Source organism: Capsicum annuum, unplaced genomic scaffold (genome assembly GCF_002878395.1).
Source record: "Capsicum annuum cultivar UCD-10X-F1 unplaced genomic scaffold, UCD10Xv1.1 ctg4906, whole genome shotgun sequence".
In the NCBI taxonomy this organism is placed as follows: Eukaryota; Viridiplantae; Streptophyta; class Magnoliopsida; order Solanales; family Solanaceae; genus Capsicum; species Capsicum annuum.
The window spans coordinates 353564-374557 of record NW_025856816.1 but is presented as its reverse complement, the minus strand read 5'-3'; the positions used below and the strand labels follow the sequence as shown (position 1 = coordinate 374557).

The following is a 20994-nucleotide window of genomic DNA, read 5'->3' as shown; positions in this document are numbered from 1 at the left end:
GATGTTGTAGTAGAAGAGTATTGGCTTTATGTGTGTTGGGCTTACTCTGGCCAACTTATTTCCCTCTTTCTTGTAGTTAAGCAGGGAAGGGAGGTGACAATGATGTTACCAAATATTTAGTCACAAACTACCATACTTTGTAGAACATCGCGTCGACCGTCAATCTATACTGTGGAAAACTAGACCTTAAAGTCATTGCACTTAAAGCTCGCAATGCAAAATATAACTCAAAATGTTTCCCTGCAGTGATCATGAGAATTAAAGAACCAAAAGCTACAACATTGATATTTTCTACTGGGAAAGTTGTTATTATGGATGTCAAAATTGAAAACGAGTTCAAAGTTTGCAGCGTGAAAATATGCTAGAATTGTGCAGAAACTTGATTTTTATGGAGTCAAGTTTAAGAAAAAAAAAAGTTTCTGTAAAATTCTAGCATATAAACTGACGGTCGACACGAAGTTCTGGAGAGTAGATGGTATGGTAGTTTGTGACTGAACATTTGGTAACATCATTGTCACCTCCCTCCCCTGCTTAACTAATCACTACTTATACAAGCTAGAGGGGAACAAGAGTGTTAGAGTTCGCCCAGTACATATAAAACTAGTACTCTTCTACTATAACATTACCTTCTCTCTCACACACATAGTAGTAACCATACATAATCTAACCAATCAACCACCATAACCGATCCCCTCCCCCCCCCCCCCCCCCCCCCCCCCCCCCCCCACCCCCCCCCCCCCCCACCCCCCACCTCCACTTTTTTTCATAAGAGAATTCTATTTTCACTACTCGGTTAACCCAAAAGAAAATTGAGTGGTGTATAATTCACAAGTTTAAGACTTAGGATGTAAATATAAAATGTATCGATGGATTCCAAGCTCAATGAGATCTTTCATCTTTTAGTGTTTATGTTGTATGCTATGCAGCCAACTATTCAGAGAAGCCACTACCATTAACCTTTTCCTTCACACATGTATGTTTCAATGAGTTGCTTTTCCATCTGTTTTTTATTCGCATGTATGGACATGTAACAACATTATTATCATAACTAGTATCCGTACTATCGTTATGTCCGGTCGATATAAAAAAAAAGTTACAATAATACAATAGCACATTTTAATCAAAAAATCAATATGAAAAGTTTTAGTTTCTTATTTTTAACCAAAGATAACTTCAGCTACTTAAGAACATGTTCATTGGCATATTTAGCACCACAAACTAGTAAAGTGCACTTCAAGATAGACGAGTCATAAACATGTTATAGATTGTCAAACTTAGTTATATAATTATCTTTATTGATAACATAAGTATAACATTTTATGAGTAGTATTAAGCAAAAGAAGAGGCAGTATTATTCTCATGACTTGGACATTAAGACTTGAGGGTAAATGAGATCATGAGATCTTTTTCCAGAATGCTTCCTTCTTTGTAAAGTATCGATTCTTCCATTTCAATCAATGTTTTCTAAATTCCATGCTAAAAGATCTATACATTGGAACTATTCAAACTAGAACAATTTCAATCCCATAAAAATCATAACTTTATATAAATTCAAGTCAACAAAGCTTTTTCTTTTTAAGAAATGCACAAAAGCATTCCTTCAATTCAAATATACCCATAAAAAGAATAAATTCAAAATTGATTCAGATTTATATCTTCATTGTACTAAATCTAAGTGTATTGTATATCTTCGATGTACAAAACATCCTTTTCCACTTCTAAAAAAATCACTTTTTTTTCTAAATACTACTTAGTGAATTCTCAAGAAACTGCATTGTTGTAGCTGTTTCATGGCTAATGAGACTGCGAATTCACTATTTCAAAATGAATAAACCCAAAAGAGGGCACCACAAATTCCAAAAATCTAAATCCATTTTTTCAAGATCAACAGATTCTTATAAATGAATGAAACCCTAAATGTGAGAGTAAAGAAAATAAATTTACCTTGGAGAATCGAAATTTAACTTAAGGTCGGAGATGGAGACAATGATTTTGATGGCGATGGAAACACAAGACAATGGCAACTTGAGGTCAGAGTTGAGAGAAACCCAGAGACGATCACGACGATGATAACTTGAGGTCAGAAAAGCAAGAGAATAGATTGTTGTCGTGGTAGTACTTGAGAGAAGCGAAAGTATTGATTGAGTCAATTGTTATCGTCGATATCAAGAGGAGAAAAGAAGTTTTGTTCTAGAGAAAGAGAAAACAAATTGTGAGACTAAATTGAAAATGTTGGTAAAGCGAAATATGCTTTTTGATTGAGCTAGTTTTGAATTTTTGAAGTGTAAGAGTTTTAAGAATTACATTTGTACGTCAATTTAACTTAATTACTAATTTTAAAAAGATTTGACTTGGTCTAGTCAAATTTGACACTAATTTTACTTTGAACACTTAATGTCACCCTACAGAATTTTCTCTACATACATTAACAAGGACTTGGACCTGAATGTTGGGTCTATCTTTCAAGTTAATCATCTGGCAACTCGATCTACAACTAGGGACCTTAAAATTTTTTTTCTAAATAAAAAAAGATGACATTTCTAAACAAGTCATAAATTCCTTTTTTCTTCATAGAGGAAAATCGAAAGTTGCACTTTTGTGAATCTAATTTGGGCATGACAATAAGCATGGTGTTTTATCGATACGAATAATGGACGCAAAGGACTAATTGACAATCTAGTAGGAGTTTACTATTTTGTTAATTAGTTCTAGGATCAACTAATGAAACCAAGAATCAATAATTCGAAACTAGGAAAATCCAAATTTGATCTTAATATTGATGATGAACAGTAATTAAGGTGATGTGGCAACATGTAATTGGTCTCGGTCCTACACAACTTTAATCACAAATTTGAAATTTCAATTTTTACACAATTTGGAATGGAAGACAATTGTATTTGGAGGAAAAGTATAAGTCTCGAGTCCTTTGTAAGTTTAATCTCAAAAAGATGATCTTGACTTGTAATAGTTCCACCAAACAAAGCTCCTTGATTTAAGGATAGTAGTTGAAAAAGTTGATGGCAAGTCTAGGAAGTGATAGCTCAAGTCTTCTCACAAGCACACTTTACAACTTTTATCCCCACTCCTTTTGAATCTATTTGCACTTTTTGTTGGTTTAAGTATGAGAAGATATGAAGAACCATATGAACACAAAAACAAACTTCCAATAACACACAAACAATGTCCTCCAATCTTTAACAAAAAGGCATAGCACACGGCCAACTTTAAATCATAACACACGGCCACTTCAAGTTCACAACAACAAGGTCAATATTATAAGCTCAATTTTAGATCTAGAGACCTTTTGTGTTAGTGAGAAAAAAACCAACACAAGAAACACACTATACAAATAAAAATCTACTAGATCAAGTACAAATCTTGGCCAAGACAACTTCTCAAGAACAACAACTTTTGGCCAAGAACAAAAAGATGGACATATTTCATCCTTTTTCTAGAATTTTCAATTTTTTTTTTCAACAATTTTTTTAATTTTCAAGTTTACGAGTCCAAGATTGATCTTGTGGGAACAAGATCAAGTCATTCTCTGATACCAAATGATAAAAGAAGGACTAGGAAACACAAAACAAACACCCAAAATAGTCTACTAGTCAAGGAAACCGTGGACCCTTTTAGATGACCCCTCTCGGATTCAACAAGCAACAACAAGAATACAATGTATTGTGGTATTTAACACCAAAAAATAGCCAACAACAAATGATGTTAACAACAACAAGATGAAGAACAACAACAATGGAACAAGAACAACAAGTCACGGGTATGGATTATAAGAACACAAATAAACGATTACAACATAAACAAAATTGATAGATCGTTGGACCTTGGTTGGTATAATCTTAAGAACCCAAGAACATATGATACTCTTGGACCCTTAACACTATAAACAATGGTTAAACTAACTCCTACATTGATACAAGAGGAACTTTACCTCTTCTAAGCACCAACGTATCAAGCCAACATTGCAACACAAGTGATATCCACACTTGTTGCCCTTATTTTAGTATGGTGGCTATTCTAAGACCTACAACTAAAGGTGTTTCATGTTTCAAGTCTTACATCAATAAACAACTAAGTCCTAAAAACCTTATCTTGTTCTATTTATATTACATTACAAAAGAAGATAAATGACTACACTATCCTTAATGAGAGGGGTGGCCATGGAGTACATTTTGGGCAAAGTGAAGTGACCCAAATGCCCTCAATGAAGATGGCCCAAAATCGTGAGCTATTAAGTCTCCAAAACCATGAATCCTCGAGTCTTCAATGCTCCAAGCAACCTTCCACTCACGGCCTTGATGAATAGTATGCTCAATGGTAGGCTCAAAATGGGTGTTCATTACATATTCTTGTGCCCTCGGGGTGACCAAGTCTTGAGCCTTTAAATGATGGTCTCCAATCATGTCTTCCAAAGTTAGGGTGGCTATTTGACTTGTATCATCCTCCCCTTCTTGAAAAGGATTCAACCTAGAATCCAAACCTTTCAAGAACGAAGAAAAGAAAAACAAGCACCACATCCTCATGACATGAGGTTTAGAGTTAGTACAATAAACAACATCAACATATGGGTTTCTAAGTGAACAAAGCAAAAGGTTAATGCTTCATACATTTTTTTGTTGAATTATGTGTTGTTTAATTATATGAATATGTAGAGTATCTTGGGTATTTTAAATGCTCTTATTTTCTATGAAATATGTATGAGCTATGAAAGAACATGACTACCGAAGAGTTAAGTCTTGAAAGGGAAAAAGTTTTGCTTTTAAAATTTTATATCCATTTTTGAAATAAGAACTTTTGTTTGATATTGGAATTATGATGGTGGTCAGTGATAGATGTTTTTGAAAGAAGGACTATGGATAGGATATGATATAATACAGCTTTCAAGTCTAGGTAAGATGATGCCTTTTACGAAATGCCCTTAAAAGAACAAGAAATAAATTTTTATAAGAATGAAGTATGATTTTAAAAGGTTATAATGGGCTTTAAGAGAGTTAGATGGTTAATCAAGATGGCGTGAGTTGAGAAGCTTACAATCCAAAATAGTGTTTTATTGATGCAAAAAAATTGGCTCAATCCTGATATGTGGATGGTCAATGCATACTTGACTCAGCACTGGTATACTCGAATAGAAAATAGAGATTCCAATCCCTATGGAAAACTCAAATTGAAAGATTGGCCAATGAGTTAAAGTCGGACCCATATAGCTCGTGGGTAGTACAAAAGTTGGAGATGCCATATAGTTCAAAAGTAAAGAAAATGGTTAAGTTTATGTCCTTAAAAGACTTATTGAAGCTTTTAGATATGTCCATGTGTTTTGATTTCTATTTTGTCAATTTTTTTCAAAATGCTTTTCTTTATTTCGTATAAATATATGTTGAATTATTTTTGGATTGTTATGCATACTAATAAATTTCAAGTATTGACCGTCCTCTGGTATGTCATTGTCTCATAATGTAGGTTTTGAGGCTCAGTCTCGTGGTCCAACACAATACTAGGATTTCTACCAGCTTTAGAGTTGGTGAACCCTTCATTTTTTAAAGTACTTTATTTATGATTTCAATTTCTTTTAGTTTTATGGTCTGACTGAGGGCCTTGTCCTACCCTAGACATCTACTCAAGAGTAAGGGTATCATAAACTAGATCTTTGTATGTGTTATGTTGTGAATTTATTTTAAGAGATTGTTTAATAGACTTATTGAAAACCTTATGATATAATTCCATATTTTTTGAATGAATTCTACTTATGATAGCATACTAAGGGGTCTCTCGAGCCTTCATGGTTTGGGATGCCCATCAAGAACAAGGCATCAGCTTGAGTCGTGATAAGCTTGGTATTAGAGCATGGTTCAATACCCTAGGGTGTCTACGAAGTCGTGTCAGTAGAGTCTCTTTTATGGGTGTGTAACATGCCATACTTATAAGTCGCAGGATACGAGGTATTTAGAATGTTCTCTATTCCTCATGTTATAGTATGAGTCCCAATTACAGTCTCAATTACAGTCTCACCTACCGTCTTAGTTACGGTCCCAGTCCCATTCTAGCAATTAAATTAGTAACTCAGTTCAGTTTCAGGTTTGCTTGACCATAGCATACAATTATTAGTTATTTAGATATCAATATTTTAGAACCTCAGTTTACAAACTATTTAGGAATCATGTTATACGCTTGTTCTTGCACTTTTAAATAATATAATCCTCCATAAATTTATGTTTAGTTGTCTTATGTTACTTAGTCGATCCTTACCTTATATGCTTAATACTCTACAGTTTCAGCCTAGTAATTTAGACTAAGAATAGTTCAATCTTGCATAACCAGTATTCATCTATCAGCCGTTCAATTAATCAGATAAGACAGTATGTTCATGCATTCATGCTCAGTGCCCATGTGAATATTTTCAGTAGTATCAGGTAGAGTGCCGTGCTAAGGTGGAAAGTATAGTTGAAAGGGTATCCAAGGGATATGTCTAAGTTTGAAAATCTTAGTTGCAGTGTATGAGGCTTAGTCACTCTATCTTAGATGAGGTTTCGTAGGCCTCACCATATATTACAAAAATTTAGCTAGAATGTGACTTCTTTTTTAGACGTTTTATTTAGCCTAGGCAAAGATTTTTTACTCCCTAAAGTCACTAGAAACTCTATAGAAAGAGTGTCAAGGAAATGCTCCAGTCGAGCATGAGTTTTCAGCACAAGTTAGTTCGTAAAGCTAGAAATTCTGTTTAGCAATCAGGCGGACAAATTCATATGGCTTGGTCTCCCAACTTTCCCCACTAGTCACACTATTCGAAGTCTTATGAACGTAATAGTTCCAAGATAGGGCAACCAGGTAGTTGCGTGATAAGCTCAATTCATGTATCATGTCTCGATTTTGGATTCGAGATACTCAGTTACGACTCAGTTCATAGGTGCCCGGTGCATCGTTTCAGCTTTTCCTCAGAATCTCAGCCAAGTTAGTATTCTTTGAGGGACATAATGTCCCAAGGGGGAGATGCACTATAATACCTGAGCTTTCATGCCATAAATTCCCCAGCTTCTCCACACATAACAAATTTAATTGGAATAGTGGGTACTCATAGGTTGACCCTCAAGTTCCAATCTCAGTCGTAAGCCATGTATTCAAGGGCTCAGTTTAACCAAAGATACTCAGTCAATATATCCATTTTAGGCTCATTATGTTCTCATGTTCCTGTTCATGCGTGTACAGTAAATGATATTGAGTTACAGAATAATGATTTTGTGTATCTAAAAATCTCTCTTATAAAAAAAGTGAAGAGGTTTGGAAAGAAGGGGAAATTCAGTCCTCGATATGTCAGTCCTTTCCAAATTCTCAACCATTTCAAAAAGGTAGCTTACGAGCTTGAGTTGTCTTCAGATCTATCTTTAGTTCATCTAGTGTTCCACGTCTCCTTGCTAAAGATATGCATGGTGACCCATCAGTCGTAGTCCCTATTGAGGGCATAGATATTCAAAATAGTCTCCCTTATGAAGAGATTCCAGTTGAAATTCTTGACTATCAGATTCACAGACTGAGGAACAAGAAGCACCTCTAGTCAAAGTTCTTTGGCGGAATCAGTCCGTTGAGGGAGCTACTTGGGAAGCAGAAGCAGACATGTGAACCAAGTATCCTCACCTCTTCTCCACAAACTCAGAATCAGTCCAAGGTATTAGTTTTCCTTAAGCTTATTTAGTTTCATGTTCTGATTTCAGTTACAAACTTGGTATTAGTTACCATTACATGTTCAGTTATACGTTCATGAGCCAGTTCAATCATGTATCCATGCATTAGATATACATGTTTAGTATATAGACTCAGCTTATCAGTAATCCCAGTCATGCATTCACGAATCATTTTCAGCTATGTACTCATAAATCAGATATGCATGTTCAATACGATAATTCAGTGTATCAGTAATCTCAGTATTGAAACCACATTTTAGTTGTGCATGCCCAGTGTCTAAGTTCAGTGTCTCAGTATTCTCAGTCTCAAAAGTCTCATTCGAGGATAAATTTTACCAAGAGGGAGATAGTGTAAGTCCCCGCAAAATCCTTAACTTAATTTAGTCCTTTAAGCTTGTTAATGAGTCCCAGACTTAGAATATTCTAGCTAAGTATTCAGACTTAGTGTCATTCTACTCTAGCCTTCAAAAGTTGGCGATCTTATTTCATGTAATTTACGTCTATTATAGGTGGATATTTAGATTGATTCATGATCAGGAATTTCAATGGGTGTTCCCAGACAAGTTTTAGATTTTTTAGACCTTGTTTGAAGCACCTTTTGAATCCCAAACTAGTGAATCAATGTGATCTTGGCGCGTCGCATCGACTATCACGTTGATAAATGTTTTCCCCAACTCCCAGAGTCAAATTTTAGTGAATTGATAAGGACTCAGCGCAGTGCATTGGCTATCGCGTCAGCCTGTGCATCGATAATTCAATTTTCAGTAATTGAAAAGATGCATCCGGAGGGGTATTTGGGACATTTTTCCTATATTGACCCAACCCCAAAAACATGAAATTCAGCCTCCACAAAGCAAGTTACACTCATTTCTCCAAATTTCTCTCAAGAACAAAACCCTAGAAGATTCAATTTCAAATCAAGAACTCAAGATTCCACCATCAACTTTTAGAAATTCCTTAACTAAGGTATGTGAAGTGTTCATCCAAGGGTCCCTTCCACCCTTGGAGTCCAAGAAACCTTTTTAAACTTCTACTATGATTGATTTTATGATTTCCATGTTGGGTTTGATAATATCCATGTTTAAAATAATTAATTGGGTTTCAAATCCATGTTTTATGATAAGTTTCATATAGGGTTACTTGATCTATATGTGTTATCATGTGAAATAATGCTAAGGCTTTCAAATTGTGAATTTGGTATTTGGAATTGTATGCTCACATGTTAATTAGTATTATGTGCGTATTTTAAGCCTCTCAAGTGATTGATAAATTGAGCATGTGCGTTGAATAGTGAAAGTATGTCATTTAAACATGTATTCCAGTTTATGTCATGCAAGTGTTTGTTAAAATGCCTCAATGAATGAAGAATGACCAAATGCTTAGTTTACATGTTTCAAGTTTATGCCATATCTCTTATTTTATGCTATCGAATCTTGGGGGTACTTGTACCCATCAATTTAGCTGATTATTTAGAGTTATGGTTAGTCATAGAACAATAATAGTTACATCACTATTAGTAGTACTCTCAGTCAGTTACAGAACTCAGGAAAACTAAGTAGACTCAGTATTCTTCTAGTCTAGTTCTGTACTCAGTCCAGACGTCAGTAAACTCAGTCAGTTAACAAAATTTAGTAGTTTTTGTTAGTCCACGAAACTTAGTGTACCCAGTTCAGTTCAGTTAAATAGTAAATTATCAGTAACAACTCAGTCCAGCCTAGTACAGACTAGAAATCAGTTCAGTATCCATTCAGTTGGAAGTAGGATTCAGCATCAAGCGAACCCAAGGATGGGGATATTCTTGTTAGCAGAGGGTTTGACCCTTAGTAGCAATGCCTATGTTACAGAACTACGTAGCCAACTTAGGTTAGGATATCTTCCTTCAAGGCATTATGAGGGTTGATACATCTTATTCGAGTTTTCTGTTAGCGAGGGTTGACGAAAGAGCTTCTTGTCAAAGAGGGTTAACTCATAGCTTGTCTCTACCCATGGCACAGTATTGACACTCTTCCAACTGAGGTTACAGGTTAGAACCCAATCAGTTCAGAGAGGGGCATATCGGTTAGACAATTACCTCCCACAGTCTCAGTTTTAGTCCCAGTCTCAGATAGAACTCAATTTAGTTCTACAGATTTAGACCTATCAGATATAGTCACTCAGCTCAGTATGAAAATATAGTATCAATAATTTCAGTATCAACTCCACAGTTCAGACAGTTTTAGAGGCTTTTCAAACTAGAGCACACTCAGATAGTTGTTCAGTTTACAACATTGATATTTAGTTTTGGTATTGTTATACCCTATCAGTATTATTTACAGATTGAATCTTATGGCGTATTTTTTCCTAATTCCGCATATTGTTAAGTATTATTGTTACGTTATTGCAGCAGGTACCAGTCACGAGTTAGCTTGTGATCCTTTGGAATTATGAGCACCGTGTAGCGTCCGGGGTACAGATTTGGGGTGTTACAACCCAACTTTATGGTTATAAGATTGGGAAAGATCCTCAAGAGTTTGTAGATGAAATAAATAAGATATTTAGTGTTATCCATGCTAATCATACAGAGAAAGTAGAGTTTGTTGCCCACTAGCAAAATAGGGTGGCTTACCGGTGGTATGATAAGTAGGGGTGGGCATGGTATGATATATACCGAATACCAGATCGAAACCAAAATTTTTTATATTGTGGTATAGATGTTATGGTAATTGGTAGGATTTTTAAATTATTTTGGTATTTGGTATGGTATTTGGTATTTATGTAATAATTATCGAAATACCGCATACCGCACCAAAGTTTTTTAATAACATATAAAACCCATATATATATTATATTTAAGATTATTAAAGATATTTAGCCAATTGAACACAAAAGTAGCTTTTATTCAGAAATAAATTTTTTGGAAAGCGTATTATTTAAGAGTACTGTGCTTAAGTTTAGGTACTATTGTTTAGAGTTTGCATCCCGGACTATTCAATTGTGATTGAAATGTTATTTTTGTGTAATTTATTAACAAAGATAGTTGTTAGCCTAACATAATTGAGACATTTTTAAAATTTAAAGTTATAGTTTTTATATGAATACATGTAATTAGAAATCAAATAAAGTATGGTTACCGAATTACCATACCGTAAAATACCGAAACTGAATTTAAAAATACCGAACCATACCGAACTAATTTGTTATGGTAATGGTATTGTTCTTTTAGATACCAAAAACCAAATTTACCATATCGAAGTTTAAAATACCTCACCGTACCATGCCCACTCCTAATGATAAGTGGGAAGAGTTATGAGGTAAAAATGTTGAACCTGCGATATGGGATGAGTTTTCTAATTCTTTCCTTGATCGCTTTTTCCCCTTAAGAGTTGAGGAAAGATAAGACTAAGGATTTTGTGAATTTAAAGCAGGGAAAAATGAGTGTCAAAGACTATGCACTAAAGTTCAACCAACTGTCTGGTTATGCTTCAGAAATAGTGTCCAACATATGGTTTCTTATGAGGAAGTTTGCATCTGGTCTTTCAAATAATTTGGTATCAAAGTGTAAGGAGGCGGTGTTGAACAATGACATGGACATATCTAGGTTGGTGGTGTATGTGTAGAAAGTAGAGGAATAGGAGTAGAGATAGGTAGACGTAGAGGAAAGACAGACTAAGAGGGCTAGATCTGCAGATCAGGATACTAGTCAGTAGCAATGTGGCAGGTAGGTTAAGTGTTATATGTAGTTTTGATGATGAGCAGATGACTACAAGGGACCAGGTCCCTGGATGTTCGAAGCAACAGTATAGCTGGCATGCGTTTGCACAGCTTTGTTTGTTTGTGTAACAAACTAGTAGGTGTTTCTAATACTAATTAGGACACTGGTCCAATAAGATTTTAATTTTAATCATCACTCATCTATTAAAGGAAAAAGGTGTTTCTTCATTAAATATTTTTTTGCTAATTCAAAGAGTGAAGAAAGAAAAAAGGCAAAAACTCAAGTTCACATGTTCTTATCTTTGTAGTAAGCTAAAAAAGTAAGTGTTCTTGAGTCCTTATTTGTAATTTAACTACTCATGCTATAAGAGTGGTGTTTTTTTTGTTGAGAGAAGTGCTCAGGTGGAGTTGCCTAAGTTTGAAACTGGTTAGAGTTAACTAGTGTTGAGAAATCTCGGCAGATTTTCCAAGTTGAGGCTGTAGAAGAGTTACTACTAGAAGGAGGAGACTAAAGTTAGAATGGAATCATGTCTGTAATCAAGAGGTTGATTATAGTGGATTTTTTTGGGTGCTTGTGAGGGAAAGAAATTGTTTTTCCTCCCTTGAGCAAGGGGTTTTCACGTTAAATCTTGTGTGTTGTTATTTTCTGGCACAACCTTTAGTTTTCCTACACTATGGTGTTTGATTGCCTATGATTGACTTTAAGGGACCTGATCCCTCACTGTGTGGTTCAACCCACAAGGGTTCCAAAAATTGGTATTAGATCCTATTCATTTTAAAAGGTTCACACCTAAATTGTTTTGGTTACCATGGCTTCTCCAGCAAACCTGGAAGAATGGCAATCTACCTCTAGACCACTTAGATTGAATTGACAGTACCATGGATATAGGAAAACAAGGATATTTTCCTTCATTATGGCTGAGGATAGTGAGATGATGGACATAATTGGTGATGGTCCTCATGTACCTACTAAAGAAGTCAAATAAGGAGAGGTTACTTGGATGGTTGTTAAAAGAAAGAGGGAGTACAATGATAAAGATAGGAAAAAGATTAAAAATAACTACAAGGCCAAGAAACTACTTGTTTGTGGGATAGGTCCTGGTGAGTATAACAGGATTTTAGCTTTTGAAAGTGCTAAGGAAATCTGAGACTGCTTATGAGGGAACTACAGATATGAAAGATTCTAAAGTTTACATGATAACAACACCTTATGAAACCTTCACTATGAAAGAAGGAGAGATAATACAGGAAATGCATACAAAATTCACTTCCATAACAAATAAGATACACTGCTTAGGAGAAGTGATTCCACTATATAAGCAAGTGAGAAAAATTCTTGGTGTTCTTCCTAAGTCATAAAAAAGCAAAGTGGATGACATAATTAAGTCAATAAACCTGAAAATCCTCAATATGGATGTACTTATTATAACCTGAAAACCCATGAACTCAAAGAACAGCAAGGAGAAGAGAAGAAGAAAGTAAAAAAGGAAAATTCATTGGCTTTAAAAGCTTCAAAATCAGAGCCAAATGAAGAAAACACTAATGTTGCCTACTTGGAAAAAATGATTATTATAGATATGAGGAAAAGTGGCCAGTTCCAAAGAAGTGGAAGTAGCAGTAGTAAAGGTGTCACTATAGAGGTGTGTAAAAAATATGGTAGTCCTAAATGTTTCATAAAAGATTATTCAATGCACAAAATGGACCATCGGGAGTTTTGCAATGCTAGAAGTGACAAAGGAATAAATAGGGACCAAGTCCCTGTAAAATCAAGAAGACAAGTTGCAGTCGATTTTGCAGTTAAACAAGCCTTAGGTTGTTTGGGTGACTCCTGAAGTGAATCTGATGAAGTTAAGAGGTCTGTAGATTTTTTCATGCTTGCAGTGGAGGATGATAAAGTTACCATTGATTCCTTGTTTTCTTTTATGTCAAACTCTGAAGACGAAGAAGAAAATGAGGCAACACTTTCTGACCTTAAAGAAAACTTGGACAACTATTCTACTAGAAAGATAAAAAGGCTAGCAAATGTGCTGATTCACTCAATATGTGAAATGACAGGGAAAATTTTTTCTCAAGAAGACAAAAGTGGAAAGTCAAGAGCTTGAGTTCATTTCTCTAATTCTCCAATTATCTAAAAATCAAGAGTAGGTTACTAAGTTAAAATCAGAAAATTTAAGCTTAGTTAATCAACTGGAGATAGTTAATAGTGCTTGTGATAAAGAGAAAAACAATGCTCTAGAAAGAAAGATAGAAGATTAGACGCTTGAATTGATAAATTTGACTCTCCAGATATCTAAAATTGAGCAACAAGTTGCTAAGTTCAAAGTTGAAAATCTGAGTTTGGTGGATCAACTGATAAAGTAGATGCTTCTGAGAGTAAAGGAAAGAAAGACGCTTCAAAGTTTTAGGTTGATCTTGAAAAAAAATTAGAGGATTCCCAAAAGCATCTTATGTCTGCACTTTAGAAGAATGAAGAGTCGGAGAGGGACCTGGTCTGTCTAAGGGAAGAATTCAAAAAATCCCTTTAGCGGACTTCATCTTCACAAATCCTTTCTAACCTTACTGGTCAAGGAGTCAATATATGTAAGGGCCTTGGGTATCAGCACAAAACTCAATCTTTTGGGTCACAAGGCAAGGTTGTTCAAAATGTCAAAAATAAAAGCATATTAATCCTTGTGTACTCACTTTGGAAGAGATGGACACTTGGAAAAAGATTGTCAAAACTGGCTCAGGGCAAGAATGACAAATGTTAGATATGTTCACCAGGAGATCACTTATCCCAAAGATTTAAGACCTTGTCAAAACATGAAGAAGCTTATATTACCTAGATGGACAAAGAAGGATTTCATCACACCTCTATCCTCCTATAGGAACTCAAACTCAAATGGGTTCCTAAGTCTAACAAATGATTATAAGTGCAGGAAGGAGAAGAGTTTGCAATCAGAACAATCTTCTTGATATGAAATTGCTCAAGGCTATGAATGGAAGTTCTGATTGTATTCTCTTTGCTAAGAACTTCAAGGTGAAGGTGTCTTATGTGAATAGGTAAAAAGGGTAAAAAATTGCATGCATCTGATGAAACTAGTCAATAGCCAAATAACGCAGAAGTAAAAGATGAATGATGATCCAATATCTTAATCACTAACATCAGCAAATAAAAGAATTCCAAGAAGTGTCTAGTCAAGATTTCATCGGACCTGGTCCTAATGAAATTCATCTTAGAGGATCAAACTGCAAGCACATATCCTTTTATCTCCCTGGATATTCTAACTACACATATGGAGGGACGAGTACAAATAAGAGACTAAGTCAGAAATCTCATGGCTTTTTAAGCATTCATATCCAAAAGATGAGCTCAAAAAGATGTGAATGAAGCCGAAAAGTTCAAAGCAATGTAGAAGGAGATTTGGACATTTGAAGAATTCCAACTTTAGGAATTGCTCCTCAGACTTATTTCCAGAACAAGTCGCAGTATGATGTGATATAATGAATCTAACAAGTTTATGTTGGGATTGATCAGATTAGCCTGATCTACTATTACGTGAATCTGTGTCTCCTCAAAAAATTTGGCTATGTTCAGGAGGTAGGTATCCTTGGTAAATTAGGTACTTGTAGCCTAACTCAGTACCATTTCTTTGCAGGTATACACCCATAGGAACAACTTTTGAAGTGGACAAATTTGAAAAGTACAAAGTTGAAGATGGGACATCACGCAGGTACGAATACTAGTTATGATAATAATGTTTGTTACATGTCCACGCATGCAAATAAAAAACAGATGAAAAAGTAACTCATTGAAATATACATATTTGAAGGTAAAGGTTAATGGCGGTGGCTTCTCTGAATAGTTGACTGCATACCATACAACATAAACATTGAAAAATCTCATTGATATTGCAATCCATCGAGAAATTTACGTCTTTAGTCTTAAGCTTGTGAACTATATACCATTCAAATTTTCTTTTGGGTTTTCAGATTAGTGAAAATAGGACTCTCTTGTGAAAAAAAATGGCGGTGGTGGTGGTGGAGTGTTGGTCATGGTGGTTGTTTGGTTAGGTTATGTATGGTTATTACTGTGCGAGAGCGAGAAGGTGATGTTGTAATAGAAGAGTACTAGCTTTATGTGTGTTGGGATAACTCTAGTTCTTTTTTTCCCATCTTGCTTGTTGTTAAGTAGGGGAGGGAGGTGACAGTGATGTTACAAAATATTCAGTCACAAACTACCATACAGTCAACTCTCTTGAACATTGCGTCGACCGCCAATCTAGACTTGGAAAACTAGACCTTAAAGTCATTGCACTTAAAACTCAAAATCCGAAATATAACTTAAAATTTTTTCTTGCAGTGATCATGAGAATTAAAGAACCAAAAGCTACAAAATTTATATTTTCTACTGGGAAAGTTGTTATTATTGGTGTCAAAATTGAAAACGTGTTCAAGTTTGCAGTGTAAAAATACGCTAGAATTGTGTAGAAACTTAAGACAAGATCAAGTTCCTGCACAATTCTAGCATATAAACTGACGGTCGACGTGAAGTTTTGGAGAGTAGACGGTATGGTAATTTCTATTTTCACTGCTCCGGTAACCCAAAAGAAAATTGAATGGTATCTAATTCACAAGTTTAAGACTCAGGACGTAAATTTATTGATGGATTTCAAGCTCAATGAGATTTTTCAATGTTTATGTTGTATGCTATGCTGTCAACTATTCAGAGAAGCCACTACCATTAACCTTTGTCTTCACACATATATGTTTCAACGAGTTGCTTTTCCATCTATTTTTTATTCGCATGCATGGACATGTAACAACATTATTATCATAACTAGTATCCGTACTAGCGTGATGTCCAGTTGATATAAAAAAAAGTTACAATAATACAATAACACATTTTAATAAAAAAATCAAAGAACATGTTCATTTTAAACCAAAGAGAACTTCAGATACTTAAGAACATGTTCATTGGCATATTTAGCTCTACAAACTAGCTATTGTGCACTACTAGATAGACGAGTCATTAACATGTTATAGATTGTCAAACTTGAAATATAATTATCTTTATTGATAACATAAGTATAACATTTTATGAGCAGTATTAAGCAAAAGAAGAGGCAGCATTATTCTCATGATTTGGACATTAAGACTTGAGGGTAAATGACATCATGAGATGCTTTTCCAGAGTGCTTCCTTCTTTATAAAGTATCAATTCTTCCATTTCAATCAACATTTCTAAATTCCATGATAAAAGATCTATACATTGGAACTATTCAAACAAGAACAATTTCAATCCCATAAAAATCATAACTTTATACAAATTCAAGTCAACACAACTTTTCCTTTTCAAGAAATGCATAAATGCATTCCTTCAATTCAAATATACCCATAAAAAAAGAATGAATTCAAAATAGATTTAGATTGATATCTTCACTGTACTAAATCTAAATGTATAGTATATCTTCGATGTACAAAACATCCTTTTCCACTTCTAACAAAAGTCACTTTTTTCTAAATACTACTTAGTGAATTCTCAAGAAACTACAATGTCGTAGTTGTTTCATGATTAATGAGACTGCAAATTCACTATTTCAAAAAGAACAAACCCAATAGAGGGCACTATAAATTTCAAAAATCTAAATCCATTTTTGTCAAAATCAACAGATTCTTATAAATGGATGAAATCCTAAATGTGAGAGTAAATAAAATAAATTTACATAGGAGAATCAAAATTTAACTTAAGGTCGGAGTTGGGGACGGTGATGGCGATGGCAATGGAAACACAAGACAACGGTAACATGATGTGAAGGGTGGGAGAAAAACAGAGACGATGACGATGACGGCGGCGACGATAACTTGAGGTCAAAAAGCGAGAGAATCGATTGTTGTCGAGGTAGTGCTTGAGAGAAGCGAAAGTATTGACAGTCAATTGTTGTCATCGATATCAAGAGGAGAAAAGAACTTATGTTCTAGAGTAAGAGAAAACGAGTTGTGAGACTAAATTGGAAAAATTGTTAAAGTGAAGTATGCTTTTTGATTGAGCTAGTTTTGCATTTTTGAAAAGTTTAAGAGTTTTAAGAATTACATTTTGTACCTCAATTTAACTTAATCACTAATTTAAGAAGATTTGACTTGGTTTAGTCAAATTTGATACCAATTTTATTTTAAACACTTATTGTCACCCTACACTCAATTTTTTTAACATACATGAACAAGCGCTTAGACCTAAATATTGGGCCTGACTTTCATGTTAATCATCTGGCAACTCGGTCTAGAACAAGGGTCCTTAACAAATTTTTTATAATTAAGAAAAAAATGACATTTCAAAACAAGTCATAAATTTTTTTTTTCTTCATATAGGAAAATCGAAAGTTGCACTTTTGTGAATCTAATTTGGGCAAGACAAAACAAACGGTATTATATTATTTTAAACCCAATTTAATTTTCATATTTTTCATGATTTATTGTACTAAATAGAAGGTTGTTGGCAAATAGAGAAGCTCTTTGAGACATCAAAAGCCAATTTAGTTGTGGATGTGCTTAATTATTTTAAATCATGTTGCCTAATTTTGTTATTGTACATGTGAAGTCGTTGACTTTTCCTTCTTATTATCTTTTTCTGCCTTAACCAACCCCAAAACAATTAGCTTAGCTTCTCTATTATAATTCTGATCAGAAACATTTTTTTTCACTGGAAATACTTGTTAATGTTGTAGGTGGCTTTGTCGTTGAGGTGGGAAACTATTTGTTCAAGTGCATTATCGTAAGATTGAAAATACCGTGTGTTTCTAATCGAAAACTGAAATTCTAAGAAAGGAAATGAGAAGCCAAATAAACTTCGAGATGATATCAAAGGTAAGGTGGAAGGAGCTGAGGGAGAAGGCTATAAACCAAAATCAGATGTTGTCAAGTGGATCAAAGATGTTAGCAAGCTGGAGAATGACTGGGAGCCTATTCCAGTAAGCATTGCAGTGGCGAAGAATCTTGTGTATAAATGTTGTCCAAAATGCAGCCTTCGATCAGAAGTTTCCACTCCAGCATCCGAGATCAACTTTGCAGGCTAACAAAGGTAGGAGAAAATTTTGGATCCAACTTGGTGGTAGAAAATTACTTGATGAAAAAAGTAGAGTTCCCGGAACCATCAATAGATGGCCAATCAGCAGCAACAAGAAATCTCCACAAAATCTTACAACTATTAGAAGATAATAAGGTATTGTTGGAAAAAAATAAGATTGGTAATCCTAATTCTTTTAGAATTTGGTAATTGCTAAATTCCATACATAAATATGATTAAACACTACATTTGAGTTACAAAAATGAATGAGTTAAATCGTCGAATATGCCTTTTGTAATTTTTGCCTTTGTCTTGGGTGTGTCACTATAATTTTTCCTTTGCATGCTGAATTAATTTGAGTTTCTACGTAATTTCGTTTGGATTAATTAGCATATTTTACTTATGTTAAGAAAATTTGAATAATTTAGTCATAATATCTGCATTTGAGTCATACGATTTATATACGAAAAAATTCATAATAGCTTAACAGTTATCACAAGTCTCCAATATCTAAATCACCCAAATATTTTAATTTGTAAAACTCTAAGAAGTTAACATAACCAACTGATATATTCATCACAATATATTCTATAAATATTAATTAATGAGAAATTAGTTTTTGGGTATTTGAATCCTTTCAGGTATGCATCATTGATGGATGGGGTATGGGAGGAATTGGCAAAAATATTTTGGTGAAAAATCTGAAAAATGAGCTCCGAATGACTGCAGCATCAAGCTCCAAACTTTCTTTTGGCATGGTGGTATGAGTTACTGTGCCCAAACCACCAACAAACATAAGAAATGTTTAAGCACAAATTTTCAGTAGATTGAACCTAATGGTTGATAACGAGGAAAGTGAAGAAAGCAACACCAGCAAAATCTATGAAAGGCTTAAACAAGAAATGAGTTTCCTTATCATACTAGATGATATTTGAGAAGCTATAAATTTGGAAAATGTAGGTGTGCCCAACCTGAAAATCTCGCAAGAAGCAGGTGTAAACACCCTGAGTTTTTTTCCATGTTTATATAGCTTAGAACGAGCCCCCGAGATCCCTAAATCAAGAATAAATCACTTTAGGTTGGGTTAGGTTGGGTTGGGATGATTCGAGCCAAAGAAATGCCGCGTGCGAAGCGAAGGAGACCCTGCATGGAAGCCCCATGCCGTGAGAGGCCATTGCCTCGCTTACGTGGAGAGAGGGGGGCCTACTCGCGATAGGGGTCGAGTGGCATGGCCTCCCTCTCGCGATGGGGGTTGAACCGCGAGGCAGCCCTCATGCGATGAAAGTCACGTTGTGCCCCTCTGTTTGTCGATAAATGGTTGTCTTGCGTATGTTTCGAGGGTACTTGGGTCTTTTTGCATTCTTAAGTCATTTCTAATCCACCCAATATGCATTTAGGACTCGAAAAATGGCACTTTTCACTTTCTCTTAGTTATCATTCTTCAGATTAAGAAACGAAAAAACTACCTAGGATTCAAAGCTATTAGCCCAGAAAAATAAAATTACGTCAACTTCTCTCATTAAGAGGTATGTAGAACTATCCTCACACTCATGGACTCGAAAATTATGTTTTGCAATATTCTAAATTGTATATGTATATTTATGATGGGTTTCGAAATTGCTCTTTGAAAAGCTTGAATTATGAAACCCTTTTGATGTTAAGAGTTATGTATTTCAAAATTTATGTGGGTTTCTAAGTGAACAAAGTAAAAGATTGATGCTTCATACATATCTTTTTGTCGAATTATGTGTTGTTTGATTATATGAATATGGAGAGTATCTTGGGTATTTTAAATGCTTTTATTTTCCATGAAAAGTGTATGAGCTATGAAAGAAGATGACCACCTAAGAGTTAAGTTTTGAAAGGGAAAAAGTTTTGTTTTTAAAATTGTATATCCATTTTTGAAATAAGAACTCTTGTTTGATAGTGGAATTATGATGGTGGTCAATGAAATATGTTTTTCAAAGAAGGGCTATGGATATGATATGATATAATACGGCTTGCAAGTTTAGGTAAGACGATATGATACGGATCAAGCTATGAAAGATAGGAATTTACCTAGGGAAGCAAAATCTGAAACAATACAAGAAAGAAAGGATAGATAAATTGCCATAAGAGACTACAAGGAAGTAAGAACTAATGAGTGTATCAAACTCGAAGATCCCTAAATCTCATAGAATCAAGCACCAATTTCTCACGGTGACCAAGGGGATTAGATCCGCCTTACAACCACCATTTTTAAGTAAGGTTCAACAAATGTTTTTCCAAGAACTCAACACTTCCATGGAGTCTTATGAATACATCATGTAAAAATAATCATAAAAAACTACCTAATGAAATCTTTAAGTCACCTATTTATATTAGTTACCTTTACAAAACTAGCCTATTACAAAAAGTAGCCCAAAAGTTGCTATTTTAGAAATAAACCACAAGGGCTCTTTATTCCTTGTGCCAAGGCTTTTCCAAAATGTATTCCAAGCCCCAAGAAACCTTCCATATATGGAATTTCTCTATTGAGTGATCAAAATGTGCCCTCTATGTATGTTCTTGTATCCTTGAGGTGACCACGGCTTG

At 34.7% G+C, this 20994-nt stretch overlaps 1 long non-coding RNA gene across 3 annotated transcripts in view; it reads right to left on the bottom strand.

Annotated features, from left to right (window-relative positions):
- LOC124892629 overlaps positions 1-20994 on the bottom strand; it is a 60708-nt gene that overhangs the window by 19217 nt on the left and 20497 nt on the right. Inside the window, exon 2 of one of the 3 annotated variants that reach the window (XR_007050349.1) lies at positions 1945-2190. The exons of 1 other annotated variant lie outside the window; for it this stretch is intronic. This is a non-coding gene — a long non-coding RNA (uncharacterized LOC124892629). Of the gene's footprint in view, positions 1-1944; positions 7374-20994 lie in introns of those variants that run through there. One more of the 3 variants, XR_007050348.1, reaches the window with a different exon arrangement.